The sequence below is a fragment of the Uloborus diversus genome, chromosome 1 (genome assembly GCF_026930045.1).
Source record: "Uloborus diversus isolate 005 chromosome 1, Udiv.v.3.1, whole genome shotgun sequence".
Classification (NCBI taxonomy): Eukaryota; Metazoa; Arthropoda; class Arachnida; order Araneae; family Uloboridae; genus Uloborus; species Uloborus diversus.
This window is the reverse complement of record NC_072731.1, coordinates 176,812,170-176,837,558: the sequence shown is the minus strand read 5'-3', so window position 1 is coordinate 176,837,558 and position 25,389 is coordinate 176,812,170. Positions and strand designations below refer to the sequence as shown.

At 31.2% G+C, this 25,389-nt stretch overlaps 1 pseudogene; it reads right to left on the bottom strand.

Annotated features, from left to right (window-relative positions):
• LOC129233607 (peroxisomal acyl-coenzyme A oxidase 3-like) overlaps nt 1–23,785 on the bottom strand; it is a 54,733-nt pseudogene extending 30,948 nt beyond the window's left edge.
• Between the last annotated feature and the right edge of the window lie 1,604 nt (nt 23,786–25,389).

Sequence of the window (25,389 nt, the reverse complement as noted above, 5' to 3'; positions counted from 1 at the left end):
TCTTGGTATCAATAATTTAAAATTATCCATGTGAATATAAAACTTTAAAACGCCTAAAACTTTTATCCAGATAAATGAGGATTTCTGCATACAAGAAAATGTAAATAAAAGCTAACCTTGCAAATAGCCATGACCTCCACATGCTTCCCTGGATTCTTGAACTGCATCTCTTGCTAACCAACCAGCAAGTGGTTTTGCAGCACAGCACAAAGCAATGAAGTTCAGTAGCTCTTTCCGACTAGTATAAATGAATTAATAATAAACATACAAGATTTTTCAATAACTTTGCATGAAAGTATTACTATTAAAATTGAACATTAAAGGGAAAATATTGAATTTGGAAATTTGCCTTCATCTGCGACAATGTAAGTGCTCATAAATAATTAGTTTCAAAGTATGGCTTGCACATTGTGAGTGGTAGGAGTTATTTGTTTGATTCTTATAAGATAAAACAAACAAATAAAATATAAAAACAACTGACCTAAGTTGCTAATTTATTTTAAAGAAGCAAACTAACACTGACAGCAATTGCTATTCTTGGCAGTATTAGTGATTTATTGTTTGTGCAAGCACCAAACTGCAACATTTTTTTTGCAAAATCAGCAGGTTCATGTATAAGCTATTCCCTCTAATTTTTAACTTCAAAAAGGATTCCAAAAATTATGGGCATATAGATAGAAATATGCATTATTTTGTTTTCATTTTTGCTTTTTCAATAAATAATTTGTGTTTTGGTTGATTCAATTTTTGTGAAGGGTCCCCTATCAGACCCAAATTTATTCTGGCCAGGCCCTTGGTTACACATACACTGGTTATCAAAAATTAAGGAAAAAATCACAAAAATGATGATAATACAAAAAGTTACATGTAGAGTTTAATGAAACTTACCCACAATACATCACAAGGTATGAAAATAACATAGAAAGAAATTACTAGACAATTATGGTAGTATAGAAATTAGCACATGTACCTTCAACATGGAATATGATTTCCTCTAGAAGCAATACAGCACATAGTGATATGATGCTGTCAATTATGCAATATACAAAACACCTTCATGAAGCCTTCAGGACATTGTTGTTACGATTAGGCTATCTCAGATTTCTTATGGTGTCAGTACCTAAGCAAAATTTGTAGGCTTGCTCCCAAACATGAACTGTTATGCTCCTCAAAAATGATATATTCTGATTGTGGTGCCAGTAATTTGCATGTAATTTATGTTTTACTGCAATAGGGTGAAAAGATAAGAAAACTCTTTTAAAAACCGAGTACCATTTATTTTGATGCAAGTAATGAATAGTGATGAAGTGAAAGGCACACTAACAGCTTGTTCTTTGAAACATGTCTATAATTAATTTTGATTTTTCCCCCCTTCTGAATTATACAAATTTAATATGAAAATTCTGTAATGTTCCTAGATAAAAATCAAGAATCATTTCAAATTAAAAATTACAAGTAAAAAAACTTACTAGTTCAGGAGTTTTTTCCCCAAAAAGTACTGACATCTGAAAGTTAATGAAATCTCTACTAAATGATGTTGAAAAATGATGAAGAACATAAGTAGCTGCAAGGTAAGGTATCAACCTCCATTGCTGTAATAACCAAAATATTCAATTATAAATTAGATAAGATAATAACAAAAATATACACTACTAAAAAGATTACCAACTTAATCATTGTAAATTGAATGAACTAATTTTAAGAAATGAAATTTAAACCTCACTTGCCAAATTGACTAACTCCATAAAACAAAAAGTAGAGAAAAGTTATGAAGAAGATGATGTTATCCGTAGGAGTAAATAGAACCTCGTGTTAAATTTAGTGTAGTTCTTCTAACTGAACAAAAAAGAAAGTTTTCAAGAATCAAAAATGATATAAACCAGCATTTGAAAAGTTGGCAAATTCATCCTATATATGGCATAATGCATGACTTGTTGTCATGCATTAAATTACGAAATGTGATTAGAGAAATAAAACTTATAAGTTAGACAATTGTAACAAAAATGAAAATACATCTCAGCACTCGCTTCAAAAATAAATAAATACAAAGTAAATGAATTTAATAAAAATTTAATATGCAATAAAAAAGGAAAATAAAATTAATTAATTAGCAAAAAAATAAATGAAAGATAACTTAGTTTTACTTTTTGCATCTTCGTAAACAGCCTGTTATTGATACAACAAATTTCCCCTGGGTTACTTTTGTTTCTTTATTTGCTTCCCTTTTTTCCTGATGACTCTTTCTTAGGCTTAAGTATCCATGTAATTACCACCCTTTGCCAAAAGGGAAAGGAGAGGGACCTGATCATGGCATAAGACGCACAGTAGCAGAACTTGGCGAATAATTGCTGCACACAGTATTAAACCTTTTTTCCGCCAAAGTTGAATCGCCAACTCGCCTGTAAAGTTGTTTTCTATGATAACTAACTTTCTTTAAAGTGGGAGAAAATGCGAAAGCATTGATCTCTACAGAAGTGCCCAGTCTTATGCAAAGTCTTATGCTTTTTCTAAAAAGCTCCCTTCCTCTGAACTTTCCTATAGTGCATACGATCGTGAGTTGCTTGCGCTTAGTTTTTTAACAAAGACACAAGCCCAATTTCTTTTTTCTCTGATCAATTATGATTATTTTCACAAAAAATAACATGCTCTCTGCATCACAAGAAATTTGCAAAAATTTTATCATTGAAAGATATTTACTTGAAGCTGATATTCTAAAACAGGCCATTCTTCAGATCCCGCAGGTCCAAACTGTTTTCGAAGAGCTGAATACCGTATTGATATGGGCAGACATTTCTGAAGATTGGACAAGCACATATGAATGATGAAGACTCTTCCAAGGGATAAAGTGCCCATTGATGCACCAAACCTCTTATTTGGATCCTATTTTTAAATCATGGTGGATTAATTACACATGAATGAACATAATGATACATCAATGACGATCATACTCTTCTGCATTTTATACCTTTGATTAGCACAGATATAAAAATTTAAGCATGATGGTTCAAAAGTTTAAAGTTAGATTCCATATGCAAATAAAAAATAATTAAAAATTCATACATCAGAACTACAAACTTTTAAAAATGGTAAAATGTTGTTTGACAATTTTTCTCATGAACTCAGTGTTGCCAGATTGGGGGAAATTTCCCCATTTTGGGGAAATCTGGTGCTCTCTGGGGAAATGGGTTTTGAGGGGAATTCTTTGGGGAAAAAAAATTTTTCTTGGGGAAAAAAACCTCAAGGAAAAAAGAATTTTTTTCGAATTTAGATTCGCGTAAAGAAGTAGTAGTTACATTGTTTGTATCAAACAGCGTTGATTTAGCTTTACTGAACTTTATGGAATTCGCATTATGTGGAATATTATGCTACGGAATTTGCATTAATGTTCTGCGTGAGTAATTAGTTGATACTTGAAATGAGTAAAAATAAGTGTGATGAAGAATGTTCTTGGATAAATATATACAAAAATCATAATTTAAATGTACATACAGAAGCAGAGTAGTAAATGCAAGTAGAAAAATAAAAACATTTGGCTATTTCTTATCTTTCAGTCAGGCGCTTGTATTTATGACTAGTGGCACCCGCATGGCTTTGCCCGTAGTAGAAAATTAAAAGAACTTTTGGTTCCCATGTATATTTACAAATAATGCATGATGAATTTCTCGTCAATTGGCTTGCTCACGTTACGGTTCCACGTTATGATAGCTTAGTAATTTACTCGTCCATCTTATGATAATTTTGCGCGGGAAAATGTTCTTAAAATTGGAATAGAAAAAGAACAAAATCGGATTTTTGAAAAATCGCTTAAAGGTGCACACCCCCATGCTACAAACTAATTCTTTGACAAATTTTATGAAAATCGGGCCGAACGGTCTAGGCGCTATGCGCGTAACAGAGATCCTGACAGACAGAGAGACTTTCAGCTTTATTATTAGTACAGATAAAGAAAGATATTGATAAAGAAGGGGAAAAAAGGTTGGGGAATTTTCTAAGAAAATTTGGCTATTTGGGGGAAAAAATCTTTTTCAACAGACAAAAATATTAGAGGAAGTCGATTCATTTTCTGAAAATATTAGTGGAAAAATAATTTTTGAATTTGGGGAATTTCGGTAGAAAACATCACTTTTTGGGGAAAAATTGGAAGGGAATTGGGGAAATCTGGATTTGACCATCTGGCAACACTGCATGAACTGTTGGCTAGTAGACAGTAAGGAGACCTAATGAACTGATGCAGGGGATAATGCAAGGAGAAAGTTTGTTCTTAATGATTTGAATACGGCAATATCTTTCTAAAATTTGTTTTGTGAACATCATATATTTAGAAAGGAAAAAAGCAAAGGTTTGAACTTGTGCAAGGATAAAACAGTTTATAACCAAATTAAAACTTTTGATGAAAAGAAGGGCACTTCCAACAGATAAAGAATGTATTTGCTTTTTCCTAGAAACAGAATACTTACTCTCTACCTAGTCAGTAATATAACAATAATGCATAACGAATTTTTTTCCCTTATAACATGTGTAGTTGAAAAACAAAAAATCCTACTGTTAAAATAATGAAGGCTTTACTGAATAACAAAAATGTTTCAAAAGAATTTAATCTTAAACTACACAACAGCATCTATACATTTAATAGATTTTAGACAAAACATTTAAATATAAATTAGTTAAAGTTTATTAAAATTTAATCAAATAAGTCTTGCATCACAACATACGTTATATGGAGTGACATATCGCCCATCAGGTGTAACGTCACCAGTTCTGCTTAACAAACTTTCTCTAGGAATTCTGTAGTTTGTGAAAGAGATAAACCTAAAATTGCAAACATATAAAATGATGAAAGAAGATAATTACAAGATGCATAAACTATACATTAAAATCAATTTTTTAATTAATACAAAATTTAAAACACAAGTTTCAAAAATAGCAGTATATTTGTACTCAAAGAGGCAGATTCTAATGTACAGTTAACTGGAAACATCAAAAACACATCAACATAGTTTTATGGAGAAAGGAGGCCAAAAAAAGGATCTGCAGAAATGTCATCATACAAACTCATTACTTTCTCACTTTCTCCAATAAAATATTCAAGATCCTTTTGTAAAAAAAAAGATGCTTCAGCACATTTATTTCATTTTTCTGTTTTAATCCTACAATTGCTACCCGTACTTCAAAATAAAATTTACCTTTTTGTCCTTAAAATTTATAAACTGTTACATACAACAAATTAATTGCTTTCCAAATCTAAATAACAATTTAGCTTAAAAAAAAGGTTCAAAAATAGTTTTAATTTAATTAGACAAAGTGATCAGTTCAAAAAATTATACATAATTTCAGTTATACCTTAATTTTTGAAGCAGTATTTTCTGCTTTTAAACTACATAATTAATTTTCAAGTTGGTGCACAGATTCAAAATGTTTTGATCCCCTTATAATTTTGAGTTCATTTACATAAAGTGGGTAAGTTCCTTCATTGATGAATCATTTCAGAGTGCATAAATTCTAACAACAAAAAAATATATGTATAAAAGAGACATTTCATCAAAAACAATTTCAAAATATTTACATTGTAGATGAACATTAATGCCATATTTCTCGGTTCATCATTGGCAGTGTGAAAACAACAGAAAAGTAAATTTGGCTACTTTGTGAAATATATACATTGTAAACTCATGATAAGTTTTGGAATAGGGTGGCCAAGTAATCAGATAGGTGAATTTTGAAGACAATTGTAAAATAGGTAAAAATGATACTAGTGTATGCAATAGCTTAAAAAATTGATAACACTCACAGATACATTTTAGACTCTAGCTAAAAACGATAACTGTATATTAAAGCTAAAAAGAGATTACTCATTACTGAAAACAGATTACACACATCTGCAGCAAATCCTGTAAACCGATCAAGTTAGGTTAAGCAAAAAATGTAAGCGGAGGGGTGGGAAATTTTTTTTAACAAAACTGGTCCTGTCACTCACATACAGGCATAAAAAGAGTAGGTGTAAAAAACAGATTTCAATTCGTCAGATTTCATCCTGCAAGGTTTGTTGTCATTGGAAGGGAAGGGGTGAAGGAAATAGGGATGTGTCTAGAAATATAATTTGCTCTTTTTAAGTTAAAATATGAACACTTTTTATATTCAGTAAATCATTGCCTCAAAAAAGAAAGAAAGTAAGTAAAAGATTGCAAATAAACTGCAAAGCAGAAAATAGGAAGTTAGATTAAAAATTTCAAGTTAAACTAACAAAGTGAAGATTTCTCTCCAACTAGCCCTTAGATTTAAAAAAAAAAAAGGTTGAGCACCACTGGTCTAGGCAAAAGTTTGAAGAAGGTTTTACAAAAATGTAGGGCTTTGAGTTACTTTAGCCTTGCACTAGAAATGTGATACATATACAAATAAATATGCAACAAAAGATAGAACATACCCATTATCTACACCATTGAGGCCAAGCTTAGGACCCATATCTCCAACAGTAATTCCAGGATATGGAAGCAATGTGTTTGGATCTCGAATAGGTACAATAAATGAATGCAAACCATGACATTTATTATCTGGCGTGTAAAGCTGTGCATAAAGTACGGCATGAGTAGCAGTTTGCCCTAAACTTCCAATCCATACTTTAGTTGCTTCAAGATCTGGTGTGTTAACTACAAACTCCTGAAATTATAAAACCAGAGTAAATACACCAAAGATTAATAAATGTAGAAAAATATGCTTCCTTTATTTTATTTTATTTTTTTTTCTTCTTTTTGACTCTCAATGCAATTAATAATGATTAACTATTGTAATAATTGCACAGAATATGCAATTTATGTCTATTAGTTCCTTGTTTTTATGCTAAAAATGAATGTTCATACAAAAAAAAATTATGAGCAACAAAAGTTCAAATTATTGAAACAATTGCACTACTAAACTAAAATTATTATTTTTGTTGTTTTGATTTTTATTTATCTACAGATACATGAATGATGCAAAATAATGAGTAAAATATTTGGTTAACAACAGTAAAGCACATACAGTGGCTCCCAAAAGTGTTCGTCCACATACAACTTTCAATGAAATAGGACACTATCCATTGGTTAGAATTAATATTTCGGAATAGGTATTTAATTATAAGATCTGCGATCAGTTTTCAAAAAAACTACATAAAATTTTTTAAAAAATATTAAAACTTATTTTTTTTAAAAATCAAAAACCAAAAAGTGCCGGAAATATTAACTCACAAAAGTCTTTGTACACTTTAAAAAATGTCTATTTATTACATGAAATACACCGCCAGCTTACAACGGTAACTTACTAAAAGTCTATTTATTATTGAACAACCTAACTTTTATTGAGTTATTATTTAGTAGAATATCATGCAGTATCAACAACACCTTTTAAACGTCTGGTAATAGATTTCATTCTTTTTTTTTTGTGTGTGTGTGTGTAATTTCTGAGTAAGCGTTCAACCACACTTTGAGTCTTACTGTTTCTAGCTCTATTTTATATTTTTGAAATATGGATATTGAAGAGGTATTTTCTAAACTTTAGGAAAAAATTTTTAGGCACTAGATGCAAACGTTAAAAACCGTGTGCTTCTTATCATTATCTTGATAAAAAACAAAGTTGTTTCCGATAAGCAAATTTTTGGCTAAGAGTTTAAAATTGGTTTTTAAAATATTTAAATAAAAAGCATGATTCATCATTTCATCAAAAAATTCCAAATTACCAAGTCTTGATGCACTCTCACACAACAACACCTTCACCGTCCTGATTAACTGGTCCAACTAAGTTCTTAAGATTAAGTTCCTAAGTTTTATTTCTATTTACAATAATACAAAAATTGAACCAAAAATGTTGAATTCATTTTTATCTGTAAGTAAGACGTAATTCCAAAATGTTTTCAGCTTATTTATCATCGATTTTGCGACGAAAAGCGTACGCTTTCTGTTTTTCGCACTGCCAAGAAAATTTTTGCAGGAAGAGATCCCATTTAATCCAGCTAATCAGAGAACTTGGCGTACAATTTTAGGCGAAAATTAAATGTAAAAATTTTCATTTAAATCTGCAGAAACTTTTACAGCACTAAAATGAGTATTTTTCATAAATTTTTTAACTGTAAATCTTCGATCACGCTTTGTTAACCTTGCTAGTTAGCCTTTTCTTACCTTGTTTTTGGTCTGGTTCTTTTATTTAAAGCATTTTATCTAGTACTTTACTATAGAATGGAACAAATTGACTATTTTAGAGACATTTCAAACCAATTTACTGCTACTGTGGGGAAAAATTCAAATTTTGAATGGTGTTTGTGGTTTTTTTACGAATACCAGCCATTTTAAAATAATAAGCAAAATATTAAGGAATAAATAAACAAAATATTAAAGCCAAATGATTTTTAAGGGTCAACAAAATGCAAAAATAATTTTAAAAAAAGACAGATGATAATTTTAATCATGAATTTATTGGAAAATATTGGAGTGTATGCTGACTTTGTGGCGTATTATGTCTCTTTCTCTTCGTTTTTTGACCCATTTCAAAAAGAAGATTCCTCAATATTCTGAAAAAAACTACAGGGTTTTACTTAAAATGATATAGGAATGATGTGAAAAAATATTGGACTTCATATTTGAATTCAGTTTTGCATTAATTTGTTTTTACTAAAAAATGTCAAAGTGTATGAATACTTTTAGGAGCCACTGTACATAAAATAATAAACCATTTAATAATAAGGAGGGGAAAATATCATTATTACTGATAAAATTGTTTAAAAATAAAATGATTAAATAGTTTCCTTTAAAAAAGAGAGATTTCAATTAATTTAAAAGAAGAAATTTATTTTATTTGAATTGATCAATGAAAAAACATAGTTTTAGATTAAAGTAAAAAAAAAAAAAAATCCCATGAAATTACATTATGAGTTTTCAAAACTAGTTACATTTTTTTTTTTATAAAATTCAAATTAATTAAGACAAAAAGGTACATTCCCATTGGTTTTAATTCAAGTTTGAAACAGTTCAGAAACACAGTTCATTTCCAAAATGTATAAATATCAACTGAATTAGTTCTTACTAATCTAGTTTCTAAAAAATTTACAGTAGAATATTAACTTTTTTCTGTAAAATTTTTTTAATTGATAAAACAGAAAACAGAACAATACACCTTTTGCCCTAAATCAAAGGAAATTTAAATAAAATATTATATAATTTGAAAAGCTGGCATTGAAAATGAATAAGATAATGTTAATATAATATTTGTTTTAAAAAATCTCACTTGTGTTTGAGGATCATATGTGGAAGTAGTCCGCATTTTTCTAGTATTCGTTCCGTGACTTAATTCAGTTAGTGCAAAGCATCCTATCATCTAAGAAAAAAATAAATACATAAAAGACACATAATAGAAATAGATTTAAAATTAAAAATTTAAAAAAAAACATGTGCTATGAAAGAAAATTTAAACAAATATAAAAATAGTTTCAACCATTTAAATAGAAAATATATCACTCATTTGAAAAAGAGTGCCACAATACAAAATTTTTAATTTTTTTTTTTTTTTTTGGCTTAAAATGACGTTTTCTTTTTCGGAAAATAATGCGCTTTTTTGTTCTAATATTAAACACTGGAGAGTATAACAAATTTATTTTTCTTTTAGCAAATTTCCTGAAGAGTTAAATTTAAAATGTTTCTCCTATAAAATTTCATTTATTCGTATTGTGGCACTCTTCCTCCAAATGAGCGATATAATGAATGAGTGTTAAATATTTAAAAAATACATTAATCATTAAATGAGAGTAAGAAATAAAAACATTGTACCTGAAATTTTTCTAAATCATCCATCAAATCTAAGTGTTTTTTAACACCAGAACTTCTCAAAGCACCAACAAAATACTAAAATTAGGAATAATAAATAAAATGTATTAAACTGTTTGTTTTTTAAATTTTATGTAACTTTTAACCTTTTAAACTCAATGTGATGAAAAATATTCCTTAAAATTTAATATAGATATGTGTTTAGCAATTCTGAAAAACAAATACCTCTAATGAAACGGATCTTTTAGTACACAACGACCAGTCATACATGCCAATGTAGATCAAGAGACCAAGCGCCAGAAGAGGATTGGCAAGAAATTCTTCATAAGTGTAAAATTCATATTCCATCAGCCTTTTCATGCGTTGAAAACATAAGTGCCGATGCTGCTGAGATGAAAGTTCTTCCGAGGGTGAACGTTGAAATAATGAATCTTTCTCCAAAGAATTCCATACTTTCAACTTTAATATAAATAAAATAATGCATGCACATAAGCAATGATGATAATTTCAAATAATTTCAATTAAGCAATAAAAAAACAAATCTGCATTTTAAAATCTGAAAAAAAAAAAAACACTTCATTTTTAAAAAGGAAGCTGAAAGGATTTGACTTAAAGTTAAAAGCGCATCACAGAAAAATACAGTGGCTTCCAAAAGTGTTCATACACTTCGAAATTTATTAGTAAAATCAAAATAACTCAAAACTGAATTTGAATATGAAGTCCAATATTTTTTCACATCATTCCTATGTCATTCTAAATAAAACCCTGTAGTTTTTTCAAAATACTGACGAATCTTCTTTTTGAAATGGGTTAAAAAACAAAGAGACAGAGAAAAGATACGCCACAAAAGTCATCATACACTGAAATATTTTCAAATAAATTCATGATTAAAATTGTCATATGTCATTTCTTTTATTATTTTTGCATTATGTTGACCCTTAAAATCATTTTGCTCCAATGTTTTGTTTATTCATTCCTTATTATTATGCTTATCACTTTCAAATGGCTGGAATTCGTAAAAAACCAAAAACACCATTCGAAATTTGAGTTTTTTCCTCAGAATAGTGGTAAATTCATTTGAAACGTCTCCAAATTAGTTAATTTATTCCATTCTATAGTAAAGTGCTTGATAAAATGCTTTAAAGAAAAGAATCAGACAAAAAACAAGGTAAGAAAAGGTCAACTGGCAAAGTTGACAAAACGTGATAGGAGATTTACAGTTAAAAAAATGTATGAAAAATACGAATTTGAGTGCTGTAAAAGTTTCTGCTGAGCTAAATGAAAATCTTTACATTTAATTTTCACCTAAAATTGTTCGCCAAGTTCTCTGATTAGCTGGATTAAATGGGACCTCTTCCTGCAGAACTTTTCTTGGCCGTGTGAAAAACGGAAAGCTTTTGCTTTTCGTCGCAAAATCAATGATAAATAAGCTCAAAACATTTTGGAATTACGTCTTACTAACAGATAACAAGAAGTTCTGTCTAGAACTAGACAAGCCTACTTTCCCGTATACCCATACTACTTTCTAGTACCTGATCAATCTTCTCAAAAATAGCTAAAATCGCAAATTTTTTCGAACATATTTTTTAAATACTTTAAGCTGATTTCTAGGAATAAAATATTCCCCACTCATCTAAAAAAATTTTTATGCATTAAAAAAAAAACGAACAAATAAAATAGCAGAAATTTTAAACAAAGCAGCTAATACACATTTTCCATTAAAAAAATCTTTAGCAGCTTTCAAAACGAAAAAATAATAATTAAAATTAATAAGCTCATTAAAATAAATACATCATATAAAAAAAAATCGTTTCTTTTTCCCCTGTCGCCAAAAACATTTTTTTTAAATTAATGCACTTACCAAAACAAAACAAAAAAAAAACAATAAAATGTCAACTTAAAGAAATAATTTTCTTTGTCAAAAAAAAAATCGTCTGCGCATATCTTTATGTGGAAACATAAATGACTTCGAGTTTATTCACCAAAAGCTGAGTACCTAAATTGAAACTTTAGCGTAAAAATAAAAACAAGTCATATCAACAATAATTATTTCACAGTTAAAACCATAGCTGAGGAGTCGGAATCAATCTCATTTTGAGATAAAGGAGTCGGAGTCGAATATTTAAAATCGGAGTCAGTCATTTGTCCTCCGTGTATAAAGTTTTGCCAAAACTACGAAGTCAGAGTCGAAGTCGGGGAGTCGGAGTCCGATTAATTGTCAGGCACAGGAGTCGGAGTCAAGTGCCCCTAAACTCTCGGAGTCGAAGTCTGGAGTTTGGCGTCAAGAGCTATTTCAAACAAAATTTGTTTGAAGTAAATCCGCCTTCAAGTACGGAATCTACATTGACTTCAGTAGTGTTGGCGCTAATGTTAAGGGATTTGAACTGTTCAAAATTGAATGGAAAATTGTTCAAATCAAAAAGAATCTTATGTACAAGTTTTTCATCAAAATCTTTTTCCTACAAAGCTTGTTTGAAGCAAATTCGCCTTACAGTTCGGAATTGCCTTGAATTTCCCCGTAGGCGCTAATGTTAATTTTTTTTTAACTGTTCAAAATTGAACAAAAACTAGTTCAAATCAAAAAGTGAAATATGGGAATGAGGTGTCCTCGCCGAGATCTTTCGAACAAAAAAAAGTTTTTTCGAATCGGACTATTCATTTAAAAGTTATTAGGGGGGGACAGACAGACAGACCGATAGACATTTTTCCCCATCTCAAAACCCTATTTTCCAATTTTTAATTTTTCAATATTTATTTAATTATTTTATTTATTTTTGACTTTTTTTTTGTTTTTCCACGATATTTTTAAGATGCATTAAGCCTTCTTTCATGCTTTTTTCTTCTTTTTCTGACTTTTACTGGGAAAGTAGGCTAAAAATGAATTCAACATTTTTGGTTAAATTGTTGCATAATTGTAAATATTAAAAAAAAATAGGAACTTAATCTTAAGAACTTAGTTGAACCAGTTAATCAGGACGGTGAAGCTGTTCTTGTGTGAGGGTGCATATCAGCATCAGGACTTGGTAGTTTGGTATTTTTTGATGAAATAATGAATCATGCTGTTCATTTAAATATTTTAAAACCAATTTTAAACTCTTAGTCAAAAATTTGGTTATCGGAAACAACTTTGTTTTTTTTTATCAAGATAACGGTAAGAAGCACACGGTTTTCAATGTTTGCGTCTAGTGCCTCAAAAATTGTCCTAAATTTTAGAAAATACTCCTTCAATCTCCAGATTTGAACTTAATGTAACATATTTAGAGATATCTGGAGGCTAGATTACAAAAATACAGCTTTGAAACGAAAATATAGCTGAAAACAGTAAGACTCTAAGTGCGGTTGAATACTTACACAGAAATTACGCAAAAAAAGAAAGAAAAAAGAATGAAATCTATTCCCAGATGTTTAAAAGGTGTTGTTGATACTGCTTGATATTCTACTAAATAATAACTTTATAAAAAGTTAAGATTATTCAATAATATATAATTTTTTAAAGTGTACAAAGACTTTTGTGAGATAAAATTTCCGGCACTTTTTGGTTTTTGATTTTCAAAAAAAAAATAAGTTTTAATATTTAAAAAAAAAATTCATGTAGTTTTGTTGAAAATTGATTTTAGATCTTATAATCAATTACCTATTCCGAAACATTAATTCTAACCAATGGATAGGCTCCTATTTCATTGAAAAATCGTAGGTGTACGAACACTTTTGGGAGCCATTGTATATCCCTCGCAGTCTTGATCGTAGAAAGTTCAGGACTGATACGAGAAATTAAATCTGTACCTTGGAGGGATACAACACTATGTCTATTTTTATAACTTTACAGGAGAGTAGTTTTAACCTCATGGTGTTCTATCCCTGAAAGTGGACGTGGTGTTCTTTCAAAATACGCTATATCCATTAATTAGTAACTGGTTACCACCCTGTGGGTGGTAAGAGGGAAATAAAATACCTCCTGTGGTCCAAACAGGCAGAAGTCCAACCTCTTCAGAGGCAATGGCACCCCTTTTTCTGATGAATAGTGCTAGCAGATCTCGTTATCAAGACATTTGGAGACATCTAAACCTTTCACACTCTGCACGTCATCAGACACGACAACAACAACTGGTTTTAGACATAGTGCTCTATAACTCAAGGAAATATGAGAAAAGCTGATTTTAACTCTGTAATGTCATTTTGGAAAACAATGGACATAGTGTTGTATCCCTTCAAGGTACAGAAATATACATATAAATCATGAAATGAAAGAGAAAGAGAAAAGTAACACAAATGTATGAGTTTTTTGTTAGTCAGCAAATAATTTTAATTTTCAAAAAACTTAAATTTGACCTGCATCCCACCTAATAATATTCGTTTACTAAGAATTTCTTAATTACTTGATTTTTAACTTTATTTCATGCTCCTTGAGCTTAAATTTAGGAGTTTGTTGTGTGGATGGACAGTTCAAGTGCACATGATCAAAGTATAACAAAAAATCTTTATAAATTTATTAATACAAAATGTTCTAAAAATGACACGTGTTCTTAGGAGAAGAAGAGAAGGCAAAATTAAGAAAAAAACTGGGTTCGATCGAGATTGTTTTGCAATTCCTCAGTTTATGGAACAAGGGCGTATATAAGGGACTGGCTGAGGGGGCCTGGGCCCCCTCCAAAATGTGGAAAAAAACTTAAATAAGGGTTGTCATTTTTGGTTTTAGTTGCTCACAAATAATTTCCAAACTTTTAGCTACAAAAATGAATAAATAAATATGATGGTGCTAATAATAATTATAATGTGTTAGAGCAGAGATTTCCGAACTGGGTGGCGCAGGCAGGAGATGAGGGGTGCCGCCAAGTGTCCATGGTAACAATAATACGTATGTATATAAAACTAGATTAGGATGCCATGAGAAAATTTTAATTCTTCAAAGGGTGCCGTCAATAGTTAAACTTTGGGGACTCTGCTTTAGATGGCACCAGGATGTGGTGTTCAGAAGGGGTTAGAGCAGCGGTTCCCAACCGGTGGTTCGCGAACCCCTGGGGGTTCGCGAAAAAAATATTGTAATGGCAGAGTTTTAACATGCGTGTTTCGGATGAAGTTTCGTGTTCAAGTGGTTTCAGACAAATTTTGATCCTTTTTTATTCATTTGTCTCTCGCACATTCGAGACTCTTAACATGAAAATATTTGCATACTTCCTGACACATTTTACATTTAAATGGTTTACTCTGTCATTGCAAAGTGCCAGTTTTAGCGCTTCCATTGACAATGATAGCCCTGAAGCCATGCTGAAAAAACTCTTTTTTGTGAATACAGTGTCCTCAGATGAAAGAATTTAAAAACTTTCGTCTCTTCAGAAGCTTTTGACAGAAAAGATTGATTAAACTTGATAAAAACATTACATGGAGCACATACGAGTGTCTAAAATAATTTGTTGTTTGGTTTCTTTACCATTTGAGTCCGACGAAGAGCTATGGCTCTTCTCTTGTGTTGAGTCAAAAATGCATAGAAGTGAGATCACGCTGTTGTTAGTTGCTGTTATTTTCACACTACATAGACTAGAATTTACTTCGAGCTTTATTGTCGAAAAAGGGAAAGAATGGCTAAAAATCCAAGAATACCACGGGAAGTATGAAAAGTTAATTGCTATAGAAAATTTTCGTGGTTGAAATTTTGGCAGTGTGAGGTTTACCCAGAAAAAAAAATCAACGGAATTTAACCATGCAACTTAATTTGCGCTATATGTAAATAAGGAATTTATGAAATTTGTGTAGAAAATTTCTCTTGTAGTAAGTGAGCTTAAAACTATTTGTTTTGGTAAAAATTACATATTGTGTAAGAATTGGAGTAAATGCGTATATTGGAAATAGACGCTTCTATTATTTTTCAATACACGCCGTTTATTCACGCAGTATATCTTTATCAAACAGTTAGGCTCGTAGTCCTTTTCAAGAAGACTTAGACCTAGAGATCTGTCTCATTTTATTATAAGAAAAAAAGTTCATTTAGTTAATCTGAGAGTTCCCTGAAAGGTATTTTAAAGATCATTCTTTAATTGATTTCTGATTTAGTTGTTGGAGATAAATGTACCCTAGGTCAGAAAAATTTCAGCCAAACTTTTTTTTTTGAGCCTCTTTGTTCCACAAATATCCCATTTTCAAAATTTTTTCATAGTTGATGGAAGCTCAACACAGAATAATCACTGTGTTTATTTTTCGGTGAATTTGTTTTGTATTCATTTTTTAGCAATCATTTTAGTTCGTAGCAATATTTGTAATTCTATATTTTGTAATTTTGTTTTCGTTCTTGTTATGAGCTACAGAGCAGCATCAAACTAAAAAAAATCTCCCAAGCGTGTGTGTGTGCGCGCACGCGCGCGCGTTCCCCCCCCCCCCCTCGTTTGTTATTTATTACCTAGTACCTAAGGGGTTCGACAACTTCTTTCGGAGTTTGGAAGGGGTTCGCAAGGGGGAAAAGGTTGGGAACCGCTGGGTTAGAGGATCCGTACCCCGTCCTCCAGAAAAGGACGGGTCTTGAGAAAGCGAAGTTATTTCAACAAAAAGAAAAGCAAATAATGCTGGGGGAAAAATCTCAATTCTTTCAAAAAGAAATCTTTACATTTAAAATTAAAAAAATTAACAGATGCAGCTAATTGTTTAGCAATTTAAGTTCCTCTCTCTCCCACCCCCCCCCCCCTTTTTTTTTTCTTTTCAAAATGATTCTCTCCTTAACTCTCGTTCCCTAAAAGAAATTTAAAATAAGTTTTAGTTGTTCGGTTGGAGTAATAATGGAAATTGATGTCCTAAAAACACATTTATTTAGGCGTTTTTCCAGCATCAATTTCAAAATACTTCTGGAAGAAGATCCCTGAACCAACATCCTTTCACTGAGGTTACTATGAAAAATAGTCAGCAATTGTGCCTTTACGATTTCAATTGCGAAAAGTTTTAGAGGAAGATCCCTAAAACCGCTCCTTACCACTAAACATCTATAAAGATGACCTGAAAATTGCGTTGTACCTTTCAGAGAAGGATTCTCGAACTCCTTCTTACTTCCGAAGATTGCCTAATGTTCGGAAAAAATCTGAATTGCTTTTGAAAAGAAACTTAAAATAAGAATTTTAAAAAGTTACTGGTGACTACTGATCACGTCCAACACTTCCTATTCTTTTCACCCCCCCCCCTTTTTTTTCTAGTCGATCTAAGACAAGAAAGTCTTTAAAATGCTACACTTCAAAGTCCCCTCCACCCACTAAAACCATTAAAGAGCTTCTCGACCCTCGTTTTCAAGGCTACAATGTCAAAAAATTTCCAGGGGACAACTACCAAACGCCTTGCCTTCTGAAAGCATCGAAAATTGTTTAAGATTGCCTTTATGGAGCTTCAATTTTGAAAAATGGCCGAACCCCTAACGTTACCAAATATGGTCCACAGACGCGCTTTTAAGACTTCAATTAGGAAAAAATTTCGGACGAGGGTCCGACTACTCCCATATGAAATCTGACAAGGAAAAAACTACAATTTTGGAAAATTCAAAGAGGACAGATCCCTCCACCTAGTATTACTAAACATCTGTTTAAAACTTCGTTTTTTAGGACTTTAATTTCAAAATAGTTTTTGAGGACTGTCCCAGAACCGCATTGCCCCTAACATCATCGAAATTAGTCTGAAACTATGTTTTTAGACCTTCAATTTCGAAAAATTGGGCGGAGAGGTGTGGGATTTCGCTCTATTGTTTTTTAAAAAATCGATAGGGGGCAACTTCAACAAATCCCATTCTTTTCATTACACTAATGTGAACAAATCCGATTGGCATTTTTAAGATTTTCAATTTCTAAAAAACTTCCACAGAAGCCCCCGAATTTTTCCTCCCCTTAGCATCACCAGAGACTGTTTAAAACTACATTTTTAGGACTAGAATTTCAAAAAATTTCCAGGGAAGAACCCCCGGACCCCTCCCCCCCCCCCCCTCCCCACCAGAAGCGATTATTTCTCGAGAGTGCCCTCCTAAAACTATTATCTGGTTGCGCCACTCGATGACAAACCGTACATAAAGTTCTTGTCCCACCTAGAAACGAGCTGATGTGTGCATCACATGACTTCCTTTTACTCCAATTTAATGTCATTTCCCTATTATTCGCTATTTTAATGTGATTCAATATTTATTCTCTAAATATCACCAACAATGGCCAAATTGAAACCAAAAAAAAAACCTCCGCCAAATTTGTCGCCAAGTTGGCGACAAAACTTGGCGACCAAAAGACTGGCGATATATCGCCAAGTGTCCGACAAATTATAACGCCACTTGAGTTTACATCGAAATTAACAATGATTTCCCCCCAAAAAGGTGCAAAAGACCCCCTTAGGAACATCCGAAAGCAACCAAAAGGGGAGGTGCACAACTAGACCCCACTACGAGTCTATGTACCAAATTTCAACTTTCTAGGACATACCATTTTTGAGTTATGCGAGATACATACGCACATACGCACATACACACATACGCACATACATACAGACGTCACGAGAAAAGTCGTTGTAATTATCTCGGTGATGGTCAAAATGGATATTTCGCGTGTCTATACATTCTTAGGCACTTTTCCACATGTGGTCGAATCGAAAAAAAAACTCAACATTCATTTGGGGGTGAGCAAAATGGAAATTAAGGGCGATTTTTGAGTGAAAATTTTTTCGCGAATACAATACTTCCTTTTTTGTAAAAGGAAGTAAAAATGGAGAAGATCATGGCACTATTGCTCCCACCCCCCTCGCAAAAAAATACAAAAAAAAAACAAAATAAGGGGGGAGCTAATCTATGAGGGGCCCCCCTCCAAAATAAAAACATATATATGCCACTGTTATGGAAAGTAAAATCAGTAATATTATGTGAGTCAGGGCATGAACAAACTTGTTAACATGATTAATAGACTAAAAAGTTACCTTAATTATAAAACACGGCTCCCAACAGATTTTCAGTTTGCCCTTACGAAAAGCGGGGATAAAAAAACTTAAAACAAAAATTTTAAAGGTTGAAATTTAGGGATGCACTGCTTAATTGGCAATAATCAGGAATCAGACACTTTGCCAATTATTAAATAATCAACCAATTTTATCCCATTAATCAGCTGAAACTTTTTTTTAATTAGCAATATCTCTTAAGAAAATCCTGGTTCAATACATACATAATCCTGATTGGCTTGGAAGCCATCTTCAAATAATTATGCTTTCTTCTAACAATAATTTTTCATTCTATATTTTGCAGGGATAAAGTGAGCAGTAGCTCTTGAAACCAGTTTGCCATTTTAATGCAATTTATTTATTGCTAGGCTAGCCAGACATCCCGGTTTTCAAACAAAATCCTGGTCCAGTCCGGTTTACCTCACATCCAGATAACAGATAAATTTGATTACAGATGCCCAAAAAAGTCTAAAAATAACTAAATGTGAAGGATTATTAGGATGATTATTTTGTCATTTGAAACATTGACTTGTAAAATTGTGAGGATTTTTACTAGGGATGCACCGGATAGTGATTTTGCCGGGTACCGGATACCGGATATCCGATGCCCTCTTACCTGCCGGATTCGATATCCGGGCTGGATATCCGACGAATATCCGGCATTTCGATTGCATTGCATGTTCGCATATTTTTCTATAACTTCGTTTCAAAACAATAAATCAAACTTGTTCCACATATCATTTCTTTTTAAAACATGTTAAGTACATTCAAACGTACTTTTTTAGAGCCTCTATATTTTAATTTAGGAATTGTGCTATATATAAAATGAAACATTAAAATATTGTATTATTTCGACAGATTTTTTCGAAAGAGACACACTTTCGGCAAAAATTAATTCTGTATGTAATGTACACATGGTTTAAACTTTTAATTATTCATAGTTGAAATCTTAAAGGTCGTATAATGAGTCGTATTTGTTATTAAGTTTGCATGACGTGTAGAAATTTTTTTTTAACTTCATCATAAAGTAATACATTTTCTTGTTTCCAATTTAGAAATTACAAAAAATAAAACTTTGCTTTGAAATCATTTTTATTACAGATAATACACGTGTAAAATTTTTCTAACATACAAGTTAAAAAAGAAAATATTAAAACAGGGCCAGTTTGACTCAAAAAATAAATAAACTTAAATAATCAACTTAAAATTTTACTTTAATTCCAGAAATAAAGGTACATTTTCTCTAAAGATGCAAATTAGCATCTTAAATACAGGGGTGCCCCCCCCTAAGAGCAAGGGCCCACCCCCTAAAAACCATAAATAACCCCCCAAATAAAAAGCCCCCCCCAAAAAAAAGAGAAAATACCCCTACCCCCCACCCTAGGTGGGTAACCCAGTTAACAAATTAATAAACTTATGCTAAAATAATCAACTGAAAATTTTACTTTAATTCCAGAAAACAAAGATTCCCTCTCTAAAGATGCAAATTAGCATCTTAAATACAGGGGTGCCTCCACCCCTAAGAGCAAGGGCTCACCCCCTAAAAACCATAAATACCCCCCCCCCTCCAAATAGAAAGCCCTCCAAAAAGAGAAAATACCCCTAAACCCCCCCCCCCCCCTATGTGGGCACCTCAGTTAACAAATAAACTTATGCTAAAATAATCAACTGAAAATTTTACTTTAATTCCAGAAAACAAAGATTCACTCTCTTAAAAGATGCAAATTAACATCTTAAATAGTGTATTAAGAGTCATTCTCAACGCGTTCAGTTTTTAAAAACAAATTAATAAACTTACGCTTAAATAATCAACTTAAAATTTCCCTTTAATTCCAGAAAATAACGATTCACATTATTGAAAAATGCAAATTAATATCTTAAATATATTATTAAAAGTCGTTCTCAACATGTTAACAATTTTTTTTAAACATAAATAAAATTATACTTAATTAATCAAATGAAAATTTCACTTTAATTTCAGAAAATAAAGATTCACATTCGTAAATGATGCAAATTAACATTTTAAACATACTATTAAGAGTCGTGTTAAACACGTTCGCGCTTTTAAAAATAAATTAATGAACCAATTCTTAAATAATCAACTTGAAATTTTACTAAATTCCAAAAAACATATAAAATTAATTTTTGCCGAAAGTTTGTCTCTTTCGAAAAAATTTGTGGAAATAAAACAAAATTTTAATGTTTCATTTTATATATAGCACAATTCCTAAATTAAAATATAGAGGCATCCAAAAAAGTACATATTACAAGTTAACGATTCTGCAAATTTGGAAACAATATTGTAACATTAGGATTCTTTTTCTTTTTAAAATTATTTTTCATGATCGCTAATGTTCCTATCCATCCAATGCGTAATTTTACCCCTCTCTTAAATTTAAGTTCGGGGAGCTCCTGAGCAGCTTTTTTGAACAAGTTCTGCTGAAATAAAGTCAACAATATTTTATGTCCAAACAAACTGAAACAACTGCACCATCAATATGAAAAATGATCAAAACTCTCAGAGCTAAAATATGACTAAAATGAATAGAGGGAGATAGGGTACGTTAGATTGTGGGGCATGTTAGACCAGTCTCAATTATTTTAATACTAATATTTTTTATTTTATTACCAACAAATAGCACCTATGGTCCTACAAATCCTATAATAAAATCACATGGTAGTTATATTGAACAAATTTTATTTCAGAAAGTGTTATTTCAGTAGTCCTGAGTAATTTTCAGAAAACTATAACTTTATTTATAATGGTTTTCATCAAGATTGCGGAAACAAAATTGAAGTCCTTTCTTAAAGTAAGTTCTTTTAGTTCACAATAATTAGCAATTTTTCATTTTCTGTCAAAAATTTAAAAAAATGACATCACTTTTTCAGACTAAGAATGTGGGGTAAGTTGATCTACTCTCTGTGGAGCAAGTTGGACCGGACCAACCTACCCCACATAGTTTAAAAACTTTTTTTTCTCTTAAATCTCAATAATTATAACAATATTTTTTATTTCATTTCATGTTACACATGTTTTGAAATACTAACAATAAAAACTTCGGGCAAAAAAAAAAAAACAAAGATACATTTTATAATTATTTAACAAAAATTATTCTAAATAAATTTTGCCGAAAGGTTGATTTCATATCTGCACTTTTTTACTATTTATGTTTCAAAATCTACTTCTAAATTTTTGCAAAACAATTGCTTTCTAAGAGTAAAATATGCAATACATGCTATAATAAGGTTCCCGCACTAAACAAATTTTTTTTGCTAAACAAGCATTCTGCATAGAAACAAAATAAAACAAATAACTGATTAAAGGAATAAAAAGTATACTTTTACTTAAGATTACCTAATTTAATTTTTTATATTTGATTTTAGAATACAAAGATATGCTAACTTAAAGCTGAAAATTTTATTGTATTTTTTTCTTTGTGAAATATATGGTAATAAGATTCTTTCCTTTAGAGTTGTTTCATGCAATGCAATGAAGAAAAGAGCTTTTTCCCCCAGCAAATATTGATGCAACTTTGCATAATAGTAACATGACTTATCCTTTAAACAACTCAGTCCAATAAAAGTACTATTTCCAAAGCTCTGGAAGTAGCACATTTATATTCCTAAATATCATTTAACACATCTTTGGTTAACTTTAATCTGCATTAATTGTCTCCTGAATATTCAAAAACTGATTTTTCTTTTGATTTTTAAAAAATAATTGTGTACTAATGGTTAACGCTTATCGCTGTTCTTAATTAAAGATTTATCAATTAAAATAAATTTACTGCATAATATTGATCTTTAAAATTTATATTTTTCACTCTACACACAAGAGAGAGTAAGGTAGTTACAATGTTTGATAGTATTTATCACTAAAATTATAACAAATGTTGTTTAAGTTATGCGGTCCAAAGTACCCCACCGTGGGGCACGTTGGTCCACTTTACAAAGTTCCGTTAAAAAATTAATGTAAAAAAGTTTATCAATTCAACATTTCCAAAAAACTGTGGTGTTGAGAAATGTTTAGTGAAACTTATTGTAGAAAATTGAACTGTTCATAAAATTTTTTGATGAGATAAAAAATAAGTAAAAAAGTGGAACAACTTGCCCCATCTTCCCTTAACCAATGCAAGTAAAGCACTGATTTTCTAGAGTTTACAACAATAATTTCTCGACAAATTATACTTTACCTATGCTGTTTAGTTATTTTATCTGATACTACCATGTTTCAACTAATCCTACTCTTTGAAATCATTGGACAAATTTCACTGCTTTTCAAACTTTTACACTGAAACAAGATTAATAAAATAAGACACCTAACCTGCTTTTTTTTTTAGTCGCACTTATTATATGCAGTAGATATAAGTGACAACATTTTTTTTTCTTGATTATTTTAAAAACATAACAAGAATGAAATGCTGTTAAGGGAATTTGTTTCCCTTGAATGTTAGATTGGTAAAAAACTGCATTATAACTTAGTTGTTGATTTCTCTTCATTCATTCATTTCGTTATTCAATCTAGATAACAAAATTCGCTTGAAAAATTCGTCAAGCGTGAGTTACAGAATAAAAAAAACATTAAAACACTGCTTAATCTCCTAAAAAGGCATTATTTTTATTTTTTCAATTCACACAAAACAATCTAAATTATGCCAGAATGGAAGAAAATAGAAGTACTTAACATGAAAATAAGTTGCAAATAATGTTACTTACTTGTAACTTTAACATTTCCTCACCCTCCATTAGAAGTTTCATTTCTTTCCAATCAAATTTTGCTTTTTTTCGATAGTGATCTAGCGGACCAGATTTAAAATCTGGTATACTATTTATCACACCCTTTTCAAAATTCATTTTTTGGTTTTTGAGCTTTACAGAAAACTTCGTTATGTAACACTGCTCAAGTAACTGAAACAACTTTTCAGGTCAAAAAAATTGTTACATAATTTTAAAGGATAACAATGCAACACGGAAACTTTGGATCTTAAAAATTGAGAATAAATTGCAATAATAAAGAGTTTTAATTTCGAGCATTAGCCGTCATTACCAATGTTGACCTTCGTAACCTGTTTCCAGGTACCGAGATGTCAACAACACATATATTGCTATGTGCTGTCAGACAACTTTTCCTCAGTCTGTTTTTTGGGGACTCTTCAAATGCCACATCATGTGTAATGATGTGAGTAGGGTTTTAAACTTGCTCAAAAACGTGTAATGACATACTATCTGCATGGGCGTCGCGGCCGGGGGGGTCCGAGGGGTCCGGACCCCCTTAATAATTGAGAGTCAGACCCCCATAAAAATTTGTATTTGTTAAGATAAAATCCTTTATTCGGAACTTATCACTGTTTTAATTCCAAAAAAGGACGATAATGCACAGTTACATAACACATAATTTATTCTGTGAAATACAGTTGTGAAATGTTAAATTATTAGATAATTGAGTCGAAATGAACTTTGCTTACACAAAAGGAAAGCAACTGTCTGCAATGAAAGCTTAGAAGCAAAGAATAAGCGTTGCTAATTTTAAGGAGCCTAAACTACTTCGCAGCAAGTCCGTAATTTGGAATTTTCACGGAGGGGCGGGGGAGGGGAGCAAAGGGTAGATACTCAATATATATATTTTTCAAAGAAAAAAAAAATATGTCGAAGCTAGAAGACAGGTTTAAAAAGGAACAAGTAGATGATAAACGAGCAAATCAATAAAAGTAAAAAAAAAGAAAAAGTATTTCTCTTTTTTTTTCTAAATGCAATCTTAAAATATAATTTAGGAGCATCGAGATTCTGTCTTATTACATTACCTCACCTGGGTGACCGAAGCATGTTTTAAATAGGAAAAACAAAAGCTGAAATACTGCGAGAAAGATTTAAAATATTGTAATGAAATAATCACAACAAAAGTTCTAAGTACTTGAATGTTCGAGAAAAAAAAGTAAAACAAAAAATTTTATTAAGATAATCAGGAGGCATGATATTTATAATAAAGTGAAAAATTTTTGGCCTAATGTATAAGTGTTAACAAAGGCGTACCTAGCATGGGTGACAATCGGGGCGGTAATTTGTGGTGCGTACCTCCCCTTCCCCCCACAAACTTTAAAAAAAAAAAAATTTAAATAGTCTATGTAAAAAAAGAAAACATGAAATTCATACGATAGGCCGTCGAAAGGTCAAAAAAGTAAAGGTGTGTATGAAATTGGTGGCCTTTTAATTATGTCAAACATATCTCAAACACAAGTAAAGATAATGGGACCTTTTTTTTTTACAGGAACTCACGACTAGGCTTAAGTATTGACAACATGAACCTAATCCTGAGAATAGTATTCACTCCATGATGAAGTGTAGGAAAAGGAGGAGGGGGCGGTTCGGGAGTTTTCCCCCGGAATTTTTTTAAATTTGCAGTCTTAAGAATATACTTTAGCTTCATATTTTTCAAAAACTTGAAATTTTACATTTCACTTTGGGTTTCACCCTACATACGGGTGACACCCGAAGGGTACCGCCTCGTCCCGTCCTTAAAAGCAACGTCTCTGGTGTTAAGTATATTACTCCAGTTCAAAATGTTAAAAGTGCTTTTACTGAAGTCGCAGACGTATTTTAAATAAATATCCGGCTGGAAATTGAAAATTTCTGTATAGAAAACCAAAGCAGCCTTCAGGACTTCATAAGAGGT